This window comes from Nyctereutes procyonoides, unplaced genomic scaffold (assembly GCF_905146905.1).
Source record: "Nyctereutes procyonoides isolate TBG_1078 unplaced genomic scaffold, NYPRO_anot_genome, whole genome shotgun sequence".
Taxonomy (NCBI): Eukaryota; Metazoa; Chordata; class Mammalia; order Carnivora; family Canidae; genus Nyctereutes; species Nyctereutes procyonoides.
The window spans coordinates 14,445,651-14,457,955 of NW_026575125.1; the positions used below are offsets into that span (position 1 = coordinate 14,445,651).

Here is a 12,305-nt window from a genome sequence, read left to right on the forward strand (position 1 = left end):
TAAAAAATAAAAAGTAAAAATAAAATAAAATAAATGAAGCTTCAGGGAGCACTGGGGTGGCTCAGTCAGTTAAGCATCTCTTAATTTTATTATTACAAAAAAACATGAATTTTACATAGTAAGAAGTACTAATGTCAAAAATTCTTTATAGGGATCCCTGGGTGGCACAACGGTTTGGCGCCTGCCTTTGGCCCAGGGGGCGATCCTGGAGACCCGGGATTGAATCCCATGTCGGGCTCCCGGTGCATGGAGCCTGCTTCTCCCTCTGCCTGTGTCTCTGCCTCTCTCTCTCTCTCTCTCTCTGTGTGTGTGTGACTATCATAAATAATAAATAAAAAATTTAAAAAAAGAAAAAAATTCTTTATAGGAAGAGCTGTGTAAGTAAAACATTTACACATTTATACAAAACTCAACTACTTTTTATTTTGAGGGCTTCATTTTACAACCTGAAAGTAATCTACTGCTTTGCTCCTCCTGTACTCCAAGACTATGTATAAATCAACCTTCGACGGAGAATACCACATCTTCCCTACAGCCTTTTTATCTACTTTTTATCAGTTACCCAACCAAGAGTAAGTAACAGCCTTCTTTCAGCTGCCAGGGGAAAGGAAAGACCACTTCACTGCCACCATCACTTTCCTCCCACCATTACTGTAGAATTATCTACAGTAATTCACCTACTTAAACCAGTCTCCTTACCTCCTCCCTGTCATCTATCTCCTACTCTACACTCACTTCTGCTTTCTTCAGTAACTCCAGTAACCTAATTCACACTATTTATACTTACACTGTCTCCCGGTCATTATTATGAAATGCAAACATCACAATCCTGATATTTCATCATCCTGACCTCATCGCTGGAGAGTTTAGCTCCTCCCTAAAATGGTTACACTTAGCTATTCCTGGAATTTTTCTATCTCCAAGATAACCACTGTGCCTTCTTTTTTCTTTTCTTTTCTTTTTCTTTCTCTTTCTTTCTTCCAAGATTTATTTATTCATGAGAAACAAGGAGAGACAGAGAGAGAGAAGTAGGCAGAGGCAGGGAGAAGCAGGCTCCCCATGGAGCTGAGAGCCTGATCCAGGGCTCAATCCCAAGACCCGGGGATCACGACCTGAGCCCAAGGCAGATGCTCAACGGACTGAGCCACCCAGGTGCCCCGTGCCCCCTTCCTTTACCTCCAATTTTCTTTTTTTTTAATTAATTTATTTATTTATGATAGTCACAGAGAGAGAGAGAGGCAGAGACATAGGCAGAGGGAGAAGCAGGCTCCATGCACCGGGAGCCCGATGTGGGATTCGATCCCGGGTCTCCAGGATCGCGCCCTGGGCCAAAGGCAGGCGCCAAACCGCTGCGCCACCCAGGGATCCCTACCTCCAATTTTCTTACTTGCCATCTTTGCTTCATACCAAATGGCCATGCTTTTCATGTTCATTATGAGATCTAGCCACAAACCCTCTCCATTTTCGTCCAATCTATTAACTTTCTTCTGGCTTTACTTTACTCCCTATCAACTTCCTATCCACTTTTACCAATACCCCTCTAACTAGTATCCCTAACTTTATCATCCCCCGATCTTTGATTGTGTTCACTTCAGCAGCACATATACAAAACTGGTATGATACAGAGAAGATTAGCATGGTCCCTGTGCAAGGATGACACGCAAATTCCTTGATCTTTGATCATATCCAGCATGTCGGCTCCCACCTTTGAGGCATACTATCATTTGTTTTCTCTGGTCTTGAACTATACAACAAGAGTCGGCAAGCTTTTTCTATAAGGGCCCAGATAGTAAATATTTTAGGCTTTGAAGGCCGCATACAGTCTCTATTACACATTCTTCTTTGTTTCTTTGTTTGCTTGTTTTTTTTAAATCCTTTATGAATATAAAAACTATTCTTGGGTCACAAGCTACATGGGCTGGATATGGCTGGCCCTCAAGTTGTAGTTTGCCAACTCTTGCTTTGGAACATTAGACTATTACTGATTGCTATAAAATCCACACTAACCTCAACTGGGGTATCACTGCTGCAACTCACAAACTTCCAAGTATGTTTCCACAACAGAATGTTTTTCCCTGTTAAAGTTCCCATCTCCTTCTCACCCTATTCCATTCAGCAAATGACCCTGCCTTCTACCTTATGGGAAGATTAAAGGGTATCTTTGGGAGTGATCATAACCATCCCATTTCTCCATCTTAAAAGGTTTCATTCATTCTCATGTCTTTCTCTTGCATCAAATGAAAAGTTTTGTTTCTACTCTTCTAAGCCCAATCAATCCCCTTATGTCCTAATAACTATTTTCTTTGTTTCCTCTAGGACATTATGATTTCATGTCTTCCTTTCTCTTCATGGTATTTAATCACTTGATCCCCAACTCCTTGCTCTTACAACCCTCACAAATCCCTTATTTTGAAGTTAGTTCTCCTAGTTTCTGGTATACTTTCAAGCCCTTGCATGAATCTCCTTCTATTCACTACCAAAATACCAAGAAGAATCACCTTATACTTGATACTTCAATTTCCTTATTATTGTGTTTCCTTAGTCCCCTGTAATAAGCTTTTCTTCTTCCAAACACATTTTAAAGAAATTCTTTCACAGGTCAGTAATGACAAGTCCTAGTTACTAAATCCAAATAAATCCTCACTGTCTTGACTAATCTATTCATGTCCACAGTTCTGGTCTCCACTTCAATACATGGCATGAAGGAAAGGAAACAGATTGAGCTTTGGACCTGTATTTAAGTTCTTGTGCCAGGCTAGTTTAAGAGAGAACCTAAGAGAATATAAGGTCCTCAAAAAATATTTAGTGAATGAACAAAAACTATTTTCAACCTGTAAGCCAATGTTATTCCTCCAAAACCAGTATGTTCTATACATAATATGTAATAAAGTTGTAACAAAATAGTAACTTTGTGGAACATGGAAAATGTAAGGAAATCATTATTGATCTAAGAATTTTGGCATTTTATTTATTTTTCTTAAAGATTTTATTTATTTATTTGACAGAGAGAGTGAAAGAGTACAGGCAGGAAGAGCAGCAGCAGGAGAGGGAGAAGCAGGCTCCCTGACACGGGGCTCAAGATCCTAGGACCCTGGGATCATGACCTGAGCCGAAGGCAGATACTTAACCAACTGAACCACCATGGAACCCTGAATTTGGGCATTTTAAAATTTTAAATTTGGTATTTGAAATGAATAAATCTTAGGACACAAATACTTGAGCTACAGCTTTAAATATTCCCCCAAAATGTAATATTCTATTACAATACAAGCTCCTTAATTCATGGTATATACACAAGTATGAGCAAAATAAGAAAAAAGCATCATAAAAAATTTTTATATATGAAAAGAAAATTTCACTTTAGAAAGCAAGCTTTTCAAAGGCAAATACTCAGCTTCGTTTATTGCCATATCCCCAACACCTAGAAAAAACACTTTTTAAACTATTTTAACTAAGAGAAAGAGTAATCATGCAATATATTAGACATCAAAATCAAATTATCTACATCACACATGTATTTATTATCCCTAAGAAGCAATCATATAACATATACACCATGCTGAAACTCTTATTAAGTATTAATTAAATTATTTCCAACACAAAATACATTTTTTTAAATGATAAGGTTCAAACAATATATAGCACTATAACCATGTGTTCACAGTGGCCACAAAGTGAGTAAAAACTTTTTTGAAAACAGTATGTAAAATATATAGGAGGCGTATATATATATATGTTTATATATATATAGTTATACATACATAACCATCTTTAATAAAATTATGTGAATAACACAAACCCTACCTGATTCTTCAGCTTATCTTCAGATAGAATAGAGAATATTCAGGTAAGAAAAATATCTAGGAGATGAGAAGTCAGTGAATTGTGGAAATGCAAAAGAAATTAATAAATCTTGGGAAATGATCAAATAAAGTCAAGAGGAGGCCTAGAAGCCTGGAACAGGGGGAACTGAAGAAAGGAAACAGATGTCAATATTTATTGGCTACCCATTACATGCAAGACACTTATATTCCTGTTATCCCATGTAATCCACCCAAACGTCCTATGAAGTACGTATCATTTCCCCACTTTATACATGAGGAGACTTAGGCTCTGTAAGGTTAGATAATTTACCCAAGATCATGCATTTGGCTAAGAGCGTTTGGTCTCCTAAGTGCATGTTTTTTGTAATATGCTGCCTTGCTTTCTGTCCTCTAACAAAAAAGGCTATTAAATTCACTCCTCTGAGCCAAAGTGCACATGTTTACAAAAAAGGGGAGGGCAGGGCAAAAGACAATCTTATGAATTCCTATGTAATACTTCACTAGAGAGTCCATAGGTGCTCTCTAACAGAGGGAGTCTCCAGTTTTTAAAAAACCAGATGTAGAGGCATACTTACAAAGAGAAAACATGAACAAGTACAGACAAAAACACACTGGTAAAACTTTTCATGCCTGGGGATTTAACTTTAATATTAATTTCCAAACAGTACTCATTAAATATACATTTCTGCTGACACATGAAGATGATTATTGAAAGATAGTGCTTGCCTTTTCTGAATTGTGAAAAAATAGCTGCACATACAATTACCACAGAAAAGGAAATACACTTAGAAATGAACAGCAACTTCCTATTTCCAGCTACTATTATATATGTGCTGGTTTAGCTTATACATGGCTGACTTGAACCTAAACAAAAATGGGTCAGAGATATAAATTAGTATGTATCTTGCTTTTAATCTAAAAAAGACTTAAGAGGCATGGTTGTGGGGTGCCTGCATGGCTCAGTTGGTTAAATGTCTGCCTTTGGCTTGGATCATGATCCCAGAGTCCTGGGATTGAACCCTGTTTTAGGCTCCCTGCTCAGCAGAGGTCTGCTTCTCCCTCTCCCTCTGTGCTTGCTCTCATTCTCTCTCTCAAGAAAATAAATAAAATCTTAATAAAAAAAAAGAAGTATGGTTACTTAGTGTTCTCCAGATTTTCTACCTACCATTTACTGAATACTTAGTGTGTACTTTTTACCATTCTAGGCAATTTATAGGAAATCCAGAAGAAATAAATATGGTCCCAGTCATATGGTTCAGGTTTCCTGTGAGTGTATTTGTGGATCCATAAAATTCCTATTTCTTTAAGTAGATCCATGATATATGACTTCCTTCTCCTCTAACAGACTGAATACTATATATGCAGCCATATGACAAGAAGAGCAAAAATTACTATAAAAACAGATTCCCTGAATTTTGAGGCAAGAAATAAACAAAGTCAAATTCTGAATAGCCAAACCAGAAAAGCAAGATATGGTTTGGAGAAACCAAAACTGAGTAAAAAAGAAAAATCTGTCATTGTAAATATTTGACTTTGGAACCTTTATCAGGTTCAGAAATTCTTTGCAAGTCATCTTCCTTAGTCTTAAAACTCCATGTACAATTAAACTACCATTTATACTAAAATCTTGCATATTGCTAACTACAAATGCAAAGAAAAATATAAATTTCAACTTTGAAAAATTCAGAGATAGTTACACTTGCACTATCACTATCCAAACTTGAGGCCTGGTATTCATGAAAGCTCAGTTGAGGTGTCCAATGCCTCTATCTGTAATTTTGCTCCCTGAATCATAGAGTTCACATTGCTACAAACTGGAGGAGGGAGAGGGAAAAGGAAAGAGTTCCAAGTAGACTCTGTGCCAAAGGTGGAGCCTGGCATGGGGCTTGATCCCATGATCCTGAGATCCTGACCTGAGCAGAAACTAAGAGTTGGAAGCCTAACTGACTGGGTCACCCAGGTGCCCCTGAGAATCTTTTAAATGTACGTTTATTTCCTTACTTTCAGCAATAAAAAATATCATTTTAGAAAACCTCAACTATGTGAAGAAAAAGTCTTAAAGGAAACCACAGGGGGTAGTTACTAGTGGAAAGTTAAACAAGGAAGCATGTTCCTGACACCACAGCAGGCATTTGGAAGTCAGAAGCCAGCTGAGGACTATGAATCTTCTCAGAAGAAATAGGGTCTCAGATCAAATGGACCCGCTGGTACCAACTGCTCATTATACTTATTCCTTTCTCTGCTTCTAGATTAGGTTCAAATCCAGATTGACCACATAATAACTACAAGATCTTGGGCAAATTATTTAAATTCAGCATGTGGCACCTGGTATATACATTCAATAAATGTTAACTGTTAAGCAGCAGTAGCAACAGCATCACCACCACCACCAGTCCTGCCTCTATTCTTACCCACCCTTCCCAGACCCTGAGGGTGCTCCTGGACCTCTTCTATCAGTGGATAGGGTATTGGGGAAACCTTGTTGTCAATATCTAACAAATGCAGGAAAAAGTTTCCTCCAAAGAAGGAACTCCTATTTACCTACATTTGCTCTAGCTAATACCTTCACTCCTTCCTTTCAGAGCTAGACTCCTTGAAAGACTAGCCCAGGTTCACTATTACTGCCATTTTCTTATTTTCAACCCTCTGCAATTATACTTCCAGACACCTCTTTTTAGGGAACCTCTGGGTGCTAAGGTCACCTACAACCCCTAACAGCACTAAGCACTTTAGATAATGTCTTTTTAAATTCTTTATTGGATCTCACACATCACTCCCTCCTGGTCCTCCTCCTACCTCTGTCACATTTCCTATGGTATTTCCCAGGATTAGCCACCTTCTCTCTACCCCCCTCAGTTTTGAGTGCTTTAAGTTTACTCCTTTGATTTCAGCTACTGCCTAGATATAATGATGATTGCCAAATTACTTGCTCTTACATTCTCCTGCCCACTTAAGCATTCATAAACCACCCCCCACCCATCATAGGCCTCTCCCAAGTTCCAGAGCTATGTTTTCAATAGCCAACTAAATAATCTAAATAGGCATTTCTTGGGGCCCCTGGGTGGCTCAGTTGGTTAAGGGACTCTTGCTTTCAGCTCAAATCATGATCTCACGGGTCGTGGGACTAAGCTCCACAGTGAGCTTCTGTGCTCAGTGGGGAGTCGGCTTGAAGATTTTCTCCCTCTGACCCTCCCCCAACTCAGGTGCATATGCTCTCCTTCTCTCAAATAAATAAATAAATCTTTAAATAAGCATCTCTCACTCAACATGTCCAAACCAGAATTCATATGCTTATCTGGTATGCTCTATCTTGAATAACATTACCTTTTATACCCAATTATCAGAGGTCAGAAATCTTGAAGACATTTTGTACTCTTCTTTCATCCACATGTCTAAGCAAGCCTAAATACTTTCTGGTGATAGTTTTCTTTATGCCTATGAAATGACTTTGTTCAGAATCTTGTGATTTCTCACATAGTCTATAACACTAGCCTCTAAATTGGCATTCCTGGCTGCCTCTTCCAATCCATACTGCATAGCATATAATCATGATCTTTCTAAAATACAAACTATATGTGGGGCACCTGGCTGGCTCAGTCTGAAGAGCATGTGACTCTTGAGATTGGGGTTGTGAGTTCAAGCCCCATGTGGGGTGTAGAGATTACTTAAATAAATAAAAAACTTAAAAAAAAAATAAAACCCAACCTGTATGTCACTTTTCCTCATAAAAAAAAATCTTCAGGGACGCCTGGGTAGCTCAGTCAGTTAAGCATCCAGCTCAAGTCATGATCTCATGCATCATGAGATCGAGCCCCGTGTCAGGCTTTGTGCTCAGCAGGGACTCTGCTTGAAAATTCTCTCACTCTGCCCCTCCTTCCATCCACACGTAGTCAGTCTCTCTCTCTCTCTCTTTCTCTCTCATAAATCTTTCAAAAAAAAATCTTCAGTGATGCCACATTATCCAAATGCTAAAATCTAAATTCCTTGGCCTGGTGTCCAAGGCCTTCTACATATCTTCTATTCTCCAACTCTCTCATCTCCTCTATTCTCCAACTATCATTATAGATTCAGCCATAATCATCTGTTTCAGGTCCCCAAATAGTCTGACCCTTATTGACTTTGCAGAAGCTGATCCAAGAAAGGCCTTCCCTCATCAATGGCTTACCTACTATACATTTGAAACTCTGCTCAATCACCAGCACAGCAAAATTCTAGCACTAAACTCCCAGGCACACCATAGGACCTAATGCTCATAAACTACACATACTGCCTATATCTCCAGCAGCAGATATTACAGCATCTTATCTTTACTTATATATCTGTCCCATCACACCGTGAATTCCTTTAGGGGAAGGAACTATGTAAGTTCAAACCATTATTATACCTCCAACATCTGGTCTAGGGCCTGCTACATAATGAGCATCCAACAAATGTTTGTAAAATGAATAAATGTTTAATATCTAAGTTTTGTCTCTGGTCTTATATTCCCATAGGAACAATTCAGGTAGTTTATGCATCAAATATACCATCATCGCTTCATCACAAAATTTTACAGTTTTCTTGGAAAAAAATATGCTTCATCTCAACAAGGTAGGTTACAGAGGGAACATATCTCAACCTACTAAAGGCCATATATGAAAAACCCACAGCTAACATACACAATGGTGAAAACTGAAGAGCTCTTCCCCTAAGGTCACGAATAAGAGGAGGATGTCCACTCTCATCTCTCTTATTCAACATAGTACTGGTAACCCTAGTCACAGCAGACAACAAAAAGAATTAAAAGGCATCCAAATTGGTAAGGAAGGCATAAAACTTTCATTATCTGCATATGACATAACAGTATACATAAAAACCCTAAAGACTCCACACCAAAAAACTACTAAAGCTGACAAATGAATGCAGTAAGGTCACAGAACCAAATCAATGTGCAAAAAGCCACTGCACTTTTTTTTAAAGATTTTATTTATTCATTAGAAACAGAGACAGAGAGAGCGAGAGAGAGAGGCAGAGACAGAGGCAGAGGGAGAAGCAGGCTCCACGCAGGGAGCCCGACATGGGACTTGATCCCAGGTCTCCAGGATCAGGCTCTGGGCTGAAGGCAGCGCTAAACCACTGGGCACCCGGGCTGTCCTTGCACTTCTATACACTAATAATGAAGTAGTAAAAAGAGAAATTAAGAAAACGATCCCATTTACAATTGCATCAAAAATAATAAATTCCTAGGAATAAACTTGAACAAGGAAGTGAAAAACCTGTGCTCTGGAAACTATAAAATACTGATGAAAGAAATTGAAGATGACACAAACAAATGGAAAAATAGTCCAAGCTCATGGATTGCGGGAACCAATACTGTTAAAATATCCATACCATCCAAAGCAATCCAGAGATTTAATGCAATCCCTATCAAAATACCAATAGCATTTTTCACAAAATTAGACCAAATAATCCTAAAATTTGTAAGGAACCACTAAAGACCCTGAACAGCCAAAGCAATTTTGAAAAAGAATGGAACTAACTAGAGGTATCACAACCCCAGATTTCAAGATATACTACAAAGCTATAGCAATGAAAATAGTATGGCACTGGCATAAAGACAGACACATAAATCAATAGAATAGAATACAGAGCCCAAGAATAAATCCACAATTATGTGGTCAATTAATCTTCAACAAAGGAGGCAAGAATATGCAATGGGAAAAAGACAGTCCCTTCTACAAATGGTGCTAGGAAAGCTGGACAGCTACAACCAAAATAATGAAACTTAAAAAAAGAATGAAACTAGACCACTCTCTTATACTGTATACAAAAATAAACTCAAAATGGATTAAAGATCTAAATCTGAGATCTGAAACCATAAAAAAAATCTCAAAGGAGAGCACAGGCAGTAATTCCCTGATACTGGCCATAGCAAATTTTTCTAGATTTATTTCCTAAGGCAAGGGAATCAAATGTAAAAATAAATTATTGGGACTACATCAAAATAAAAAGCTTCTGCATAGTAAAGGAAACAATCAACAAAACTAAGAGGCAACCTACTGAATGGGAGAAGATATATGTAAATGAACTATAAACAGTAAATACATAATGAACATACAATTCAACACCCAAAACACCACAAATAATCCAATTTAAAAATGGGCAGAAGATATGAATAGGCATTTCACTAAAGAAAACATACAGATGGCCAACAGACACATGCAAAGATGCTTAATATCACTCATCATTAGGGAAATGCAAACCAAAACCACAATGAAATACCACCATACACCTGTCAGAATGGCTAAAATCAAAAACACAAGAGACAAGTGTTGGCGAGGATATGGAGAAAAAGGAACCATTGTGCACTGCTGATGGGAATGCAAACTGGTGTAGCCACTCTAGGAGACAGTATGGAGGTTCCTCAAAAAGTTAAAAATAGAATTACCACAGGATCCAGTAATGCTACTAGTGGGTATTTATCCAAAAATACAAAAATACTAAGTCAAAAAGATATGTGCATCCCTATGTTTACTACAGCATTATTTACAAAAGCCAAATTATAGAACCAACTCAAGTTATCTATTGATAGATGAATGGATACACACACACACACATGCATACACACACACAATGGAATATTAGCCATAAAAAAGAAAAAGATCTTGCCATTTGCAACAACATGGATGGATCTAGAGAGTATAAGGCTAAGAGACGTAAGTAAGTCAGAGAAAGACAAATACCATACAATTTCACACCTGTGGAACTTAAGAAACAAAACAAACAGGAAAAAAAGAGACAAGCCAAAAAACACTCTTAACTATGGAGAACAAACTGATGGTTACCAAAAAGGAGATGGGTGGGGAGCATGGATGAAGTAGGTAAAGGGGATTAAGAGTTCACTTACGGTGGTGAGCACTGAGTAGTGTGCAGAATTGTTTAATCACTATATTGTACACCTGAAACTAATATAACAGTGTATAAAAAAAACTTCAAATACTAATCAACTTTAAAAAATCAACTTCTAGAACACACTCTATTCAAAAATAAAGGAAGGATTAGGGCGCCTGGGTGGCTCAGTCTGTTATGTGCCTGCCTTAGGCTCAGTTCATGATCCCAGAGTCCCAGGATGCAGTCCTGCATCAGGCTCCTGCCCAGCAACGGGCTCCCTTCTCAGCAGGGAGTCAGCTTCTCCATCTGCCCCTTATCCTGCTCCTGTGCTCACACACGCTTTCTCTCTCAAATAAATAAATAAAAATCTTTTTAAAAAAATAAAGGGGGCAGCCCCAGTGGCGCAGCAGTTTAGCGCCGCCTGCAGCCCGGGGTGTGATCCTGGAGACCCAGGATCAAGTCCCAGGTCAGGTTCCCTGCATGGAGCCTGCTTCTCCCTTTGCCTGTGACTCTGCCTCTCTCTCTCTCTCTCTAAATAAATAAATTGATTAATTGATAAAATCTTTTTAAAAAAATGAAGGACTGCAAATCAAAATCACAATTTGGTGGCACTTTACACCCACTAAGATGCTTATTAAAAAGGAAAATAATAAGTAGTGGCACAGGGATATGGAAAAATTGTAACCACCATACTTTGCTGGTGGGAATGTAAAGTAGTGTAGCTGCTGGAAAACAGTTTGGTGGTACCAGAAAAAGTTAAACATAGAATTAACATATGAACCAGCAATTCTATTTTTAGGTATACACCCAAAATAAATAAAAACAGGGACTCTAACAAGTACATGTACAGGGATGTTCATAGCAGTACTATTCACAGAAGCCAAAAGGTGGAAACAATCCAAATGTACATCAACAAATAAATGGATAAACAAATGTGTTATACATGCATACAATGGAATATCATTCATCCGTAAAAGGGAATGAAGTACTAATACCTGAAATGACATGGATGAACCTTGAAAACATACTAAATGAAAGAAGACAGACACAAAATAATATACTGTATGATTCAATTTACATGAAATATCTAGAATAGGTTAAATATAAAACACAATACAGATTAGTGACTACCAGAGGCAAGAGGGAAGAAAGAAAGGAAACAACTATTTAGTGGGTACAAGGTTTCCTTTTAGGGTGATGAAAATGTTTTGACACTATAAAGATGGTAGGTGCACAATATTATGCATGTCCTAAGTGACCCTAAATTGTGCATTTTAAAATTGTTAACTTTAGGGGATCCCTGGGTGGCTCAGTGGTTTAGCGCAGCCTTCAGCCCAGGGCGTGATCCTGGAGTCTCGGGATCAATTCCCACATCGGGCTCCCTGCATGGAGCCTGCTTCTCCCTCTGCCTGTGTCTTTGCCTCTCTGTCTCTCTGTGTCTCTCATGAATTAATAAATAAAATCTTAAAAAAAAAGTCCTTTAAAAAAATAAAAATAAAATTGTTAACTTTATGTTATCTGAATTTTACCTCTTTTGAAAAAAACAACACTGGGGGGAAAAATGAAATCTGTATACTTCAAATGGGCCACAGACTTTGCATATATTATTAA

At 38.1% G+C, this 12,305-nt stretch overlaps 1 protein-coding gene and 1 non-coding gene across 2 annotated transcripts in view; one reads left to right on the plus strand and one right to left on the minus strand.

The window, feature by feature from the left end:
- SCML2 (Scm polycomb group protein like 2) overlaps positions 1–12,305 on the minus strand; it is a 98,722-nt gene that overhangs the window by 25,627 nt on the left and 60,790 nt on the right. The window lies entirely within an intron of this gene.
- On the plus strand, positions 1,583–1,689 carry LOC129518935 (U6 spliceosomal RNA). Its single transcript, XR_008666274.1, has one exon. It is a non-coding gene; the product is annotated as a U6 spliceosomal RNA (small nuclear RNA).